This window comes from Vigna unguiculata, chromosome 5 (assembly GCF_037176805.1).
Source record: "Vigna unguiculata cultivar grain cowpea cultivar isolate G323 ecotype 2 chromosome 5, ASM3717680v1, whole genome shotgun sequence".
In the NCBI taxonomy this organism is placed as follows: Eukaryota; Viridiplantae; Streptophyta; class Magnoliopsida; order Fabales; family Fabaceae; genus Vigna; species Vigna unguiculata.
In genome coordinates, this window is record NC_140796.1 from 38,031,036 (window position 1) to 38,036,510 (window position 5,475).

A 5,475-nucleotide genomic window follows, 5' to 3' on the forward strand; every position below is an offset into this window, starting at 1 on the left:
AGGAAGGAGAAGAAAACCCGGTGGTGGTGGTGATAGGAGATGCCAAGTGCAGCCTCCAAGGCAACCTCCTCCCATCAAAATTCCAAAATTCAAAGGAGAACATGATCCAATTGCTTACATGGAGTGGGAGCAAAAAATTGATCAAATTTTTAGCATTCATAGAGTTAGTCTTAGTAGTTTTAGAATTTGAAAAGTATGCCATGACTTGGTGGCATCAAGTTTGTATGGACACTTATAACTAAGAGCCACTCGCGGCTTCTTGGATGGACATTAAAGTTAAAATGCACAAACATTTTATTCCTTCCTATCATAGGAGGGAGACTCTTTTGAAGCTCCAAAGGCTTCAACAAGAGCCTATGTGTGTTGAAGAATATTTCAAGTTGATGGAGTCCACGCTCTTAAAGGTAGGACTACATGATGAGCATGAAGAAGAGAAAGTGACTAGGTTTGTGAGTGGTCTAAGGAAGGAAATCCAAGATGTAGTTGACTTGAAAGTTGAAAACCAATTGAAAAGAAAACAAGAGGCCAAGAAGAGTACTTCTTACAATGACTACTACTCTAACCTTGGAAGGGTAAAGAGAAAAAGGAATTCAAAACACCTTCCAAATCCTCCCAAGACCCCACACCTAAAACAAATTCGACTAGGACCATGCATGATAAACCAAATTTTCCACAAGAGACAAGAACTAGTTCTATCAAATGTTTCAAATGTTTAGGTTTTGGACACATAGCCTCAAATTGTCCTTCTAGAAGAAACATGTTCTTGAACTCTAAAGGAGAAGTTGAAAGTGAACATTCCCCCCTTCTTCCCCCAAAAGTAGTTCTTCCCACACTTCTTCCCCTTCAAGTGAAGATGAAATCAAAATCCATGAAGGAGGTCTTTTAGTTGTAAGGCACATGTTGGACCAAGTCCCAAAAGAATTTGAATCTCAAAGGAAAAATATTTTTCACACAAGGTGTCTAATCAACAAAAGGACTTGCTCCCTTATTATTGATGGAGGAAGTTATGTCAATGTGACTAGCACAAGGGTAGTGGACAAGTTTGGCTTGGAAACCATCCCTCATGCCAAGCCCTATAAGTTATCTTGGCTTAGTGAGAATGGTGAGATAAGTGTTGATAAACAATTTCTCATCACCTTCTCCATTGGGAATTATAAAGATGAGGTCTTATATGACTCAGTGCCCATGGAAGTAACTTATATACTTCTTGGACGGCCATGAGATTTTGACAAAAAATATTTTCATGATGGTCATGCCAATAAATTCTCTTTTCACTTCCAAGTCAAGAAGATTACATTATTACCTCTATTTCCTAAGGAAGTGAGTGATGACCAAAAGCAAATTTTTGAGAAAAGAAAGGAAAAGAAGGCGCAACTAAAGGCACGCACCAAGGATGCTAAGAAGAGCTTGATCTCCTTCAAAGGAGTTAAAAAGGTAATATTTTCTCAAAAACAAGTTTTTCTTGCTTCTCCAAGTGAGTCTTGTTGGCAAAAAGAAGGAAGTCGAGTGATTTTGAATGATGATCAAGCACTAATGAAGACAAAGTGTTTAATTATGCAAATGTTATCTTGTAAAATAAAATAAGTGTATTGTAGAATAGTTTAATTAAACTTAGAATCAGCAGCATGGCATTCGTCTTTCTAGAAGGTTTCTTATTTTTAGAAAAACTACAGTGATAATCGATTATAACTATTGATAATCGATTATCTGTGCATAACTTGTATTTTTCGAAAACCTACTGGAATAATCGATTATCTCCTGAAATAATCGATTATCCTGTTCAAAATTTTCTTTTCAAGAAACCTACTGGAATAATCGATTATCCTTGGTGATAATCGATTATCCTTGGCAATTGGAACATAACGATTCAGTTTTTAACTTAAATTTCGAAAACCTACTGGAATAATCGATTATCCTTAGTGATAATCGATTATCCTTGGCAGTTGGAACATAACGGTTCAATTTTTAACCTAATTTTCGAAAACTCTATTTAAGGAACTGCAGTTCAACTTCAAAAACACCTTTTTAAGATTCAGAGTTCTTTGGCTGTGACTGCAAAGTGTTGCTTTGTGAGATTCTCAAAGAAAGCTTTGAAAAACCTAGTGTGAGTGAGTGATAACTTTTTCTAAGTGAGTTCTTAGAAGATTGAGTGTTGTGCTATTGCTAGGAAAGCTGGTCATCCTCTATGAGATTCAGGGGGAGTTCTGTTCATCTCTTGTGGTTGTTCAAGAGAGGTGTTTTCTAATCTTTACTCTTATATAATCTGTTGTAATTTGATTATTATAGTGATTGAGTTAATCTCTTTGTTTAAGAGATTAGCAACTGGACGTAAGGTCTTTTGATCTGAACCAGTATAAATATTAGTGTGCATCTTCTTCCATTAAACTCCTTATTTATCTACACTTGCATTTAAAGTAAAGATTATTTTAAGTTAACTAATTAAATTTTGAGAAAAATTTTAAAACCTGACAAGATTTTTAAAAATCCAATTCACCCCCCTCTTGATTTGACCATTGCTTAGTCATTTCGTTGCGCGATACCAACAATTGGTATCAGAGCTTGCTTTGATAGTTATTCAAATTCTTTGAAAATGGTAGGGTCAAATCAAACTTTTGCTGAAGGTGCGTATATTAATAGACCTCCACTTTTCAAGGGTGAAAACTATCCTTTCTGGAAAGTCAGAATGCAAATATTTTTAGAATCAGTTGATAGGGTATTTGGGATGCTGTTTTGAATGGACCATTTGTGCCTGTTAACGTTGTTAATGAAGTGCAGGAACCAAAGCCTTTTGCTCAATGGACTGCTGATGAAAACAGGCGAGCTCAATATGACGTTAAAGCCAAAAACATTATATCATCTGCTCTAACTCTTGATGAGTTCTACAGAATTTCTGTCTGCACCAGTGCACGTGAGATGTGGGAAATCCTTCGAGTGACTCATGAAGGAACTGACGATGTTAAACGGGCTAGAAAGAACTCCTTGATACAAGAATATGAGATGTTTCGAATGCAGCAGGGAGAAACCATCTACGATGTGCAGAAGCGGTTCACACACATTGTCAACCATCTCAATGGGCTAGGTAAAACATTTGATACTGATGAACTTAACATAAAAATTCTTAAATCTTTTAATAGGACTTGGCAGCCAAAGGTGACAGCTATCATGGAGTCACAGAATCTTGCAACAATGACCATGGCGGCTCTGTTTGGAAAACTGAGAGAGCACGAGCTTGAGCTGGGAAGACTGAATGATGAAGAAGATCAAGGAAGAAAGAAGAATATTGCATTCAAAACTGAGGTTGTCAAAGGCAAGAAGCAAAAAGAGGAAGAAGATTTTGATGATGATGAGAATCTCAGTCTCATGATAAAGAAGTTCACAAAGTTCATGAAGTCCAAAGGAAGAAATCACTTCAAGAGTAATAAGAAGGAGAATCAAGGAAGCTCCTCAAACTTTAAATGCTATGGATGTGGAGAAACTGGTCATGTAAAAGTAGACTGCCCAAATTCAAAAAGGAGTGATGAAAAGAAAAGCAAGAAATATTATAAGAAAAAGGCATACATAGCGTGGGAAGATAATGCCTCAAGTTCATCCAACTCTGAAGGATCCGATGAGGAAGAAGCAAACTTTTGCTTAATGGCCAGTAATGATCACTCTGACAGTGAGGTAAGCTCCTCTGACAATGAAAATGATTATGATTCTCTTTATGATGCTTTTCAAGAATTGCTTGCTAAATCCAGTAAACTAGATATTGCTCACAAAAAATTAAAAAAGGATTTTAAAGAATTACAAGACAATCTTGAAAAATCTCTTGAAGAAGAAAATGTTTTGAAAAATAAAATCTTAAGTTTAGAAAATAGAGAAATTGAGGCAATTGAATGTGAATCTTGCAAAAGCTATATGTTTGAGTTAATGATTTTAGAAAAACAACTTAAAGATGCTTTAGAAAATAAGTCTTTTGAAAAACATGTTTTTGAGAAAAAGAATCTAAGTAGAAACAAATATGTTCCTAAAAATAAAATTAAAAGGACTCGCAGAGTGTGGATAGAAAAAGGAACTGCTCACTATAAAAATACTTGTTAGCTACTTGTTTTTATTGCATGAAAAAGGGGCATACATCAAATAAATGCAATATTAAACACTATGATGTTCCAAATGGGAAGTATACTTGGATGCCTATTGCTAGATAATTCTTATATCTCTCTAACCCCAAGGACCCAATAAAGTTAATGGGGAACTAAAGAAATTATTTTTTCTTATTTTGTAGTTAACTTCCAAAGCTAGAAAATCAATGTGGTACCTTGACAGTGGATGCTCAAGACACATAACGGGTGATAAAAGGAAGATCAACAATCTCAAAAGAAAGGATCAAGGATTTGTTACATATGAAGATAACAACAAAGGGAAAATAATTGGAATTGGAGATGTTGGTGGAGGGGATACCTTGGAGATCAAGGATGTGCTCTTGTAGAAGGACTGAAGCACAATCTTCTCAGTATTAGTCAACTATGTGACAAAGGTCTCAAAGTTATCTTTGAAAGTGATTACTGCACTATCCACCAAAAGGATTCTAAGGAAATTGCTTTGAAAGGTATGAGACACAATAATATCTATTTAATTGATCTTGATTGTGCATCATCTAGTGATATAACATGTCTCGTTGCGAAAGAAGAAAATCCTTGGTTGTGGCATAAAAGGGCTGCTCATATTCACATGAAACAGTTGAATAAGTTGATTTCTAAGGATTTAGTAATTGGTTTACCAAAAATAAAATTTGAAAAAGATAAAATATGTGCTGCTTGTCAAAAAGGAAAACAAGTAAGATCATCTTTTCATTCAAAAAATATTTTATCTACTTCAAAGCCTTTAGAGCTTTTGCATATGGATTTATTTGGTCCCTCTAGGATTAAGAGTTATGGAGGAAATTATTATGCTCTTGTTATTGTGGATGACTACTCTAGGTTTACTTGGACCTTCTTTCTTACTTTAAAAAGTGAAGCCTTTAAAGCATTTAAAAGATTTGCAAAATTAATTCATAATGAAAAAGATTTGAAAATTAAGATTATAAGAAGTGATCATGGTGGGGAATTTCAAAATGAGTCTTTTGAAAAATTTTGTGATAAAAATGGAATTTTGCATAATTTCTCTGCACCTAGGACACCTCAACAGAATGGATTTGTAGAGAGGAAAAATAGATCCTTAGAGGAACTAGCTAGAACAATGCTAAATGAATATAATGTTCCTAAATATTTTTGGGCTGATGCTGTGAGTACTGCATGTTATGTTTTAAATAGAATGCTTATTAGGCCTAGTTTAAAAATTACTCCTTATGAATTATTTAAAGGTAGAAAGCCAAATGTTGCTCATCTTAAAATTTTTGGATGCACGTGTTTTGTTTTAAATAATGGAAAAGAAAATTTAGGAAAATTTGATTCTAAAGCTGATGAGGCAATATTTCTAGGATATTCTCTTACTAGT

General features: G+C 34.6%; 2 pseudogenes; both read left to right on the plus strand.

Annotated features, from left to right (window-relative positions):
- The first annotated feature begins 281 nt into the window (after positions 1 to 281).
- Positions 282 to 2,108, plus strand: LOC146886399 (uncharacterized; annotated as a pseudogene).
- Positions 2,109 to 2,590: 482 nt separating this feature from the next.
- LOC146886400 (uncharacterized) lies at positions 2,591 to 4,187 on the plus strand (annotated as a pseudogene).
- The last annotated feature ends 1,288 nt before the right edge of the window (positions 4,188 to 5,475 follow it).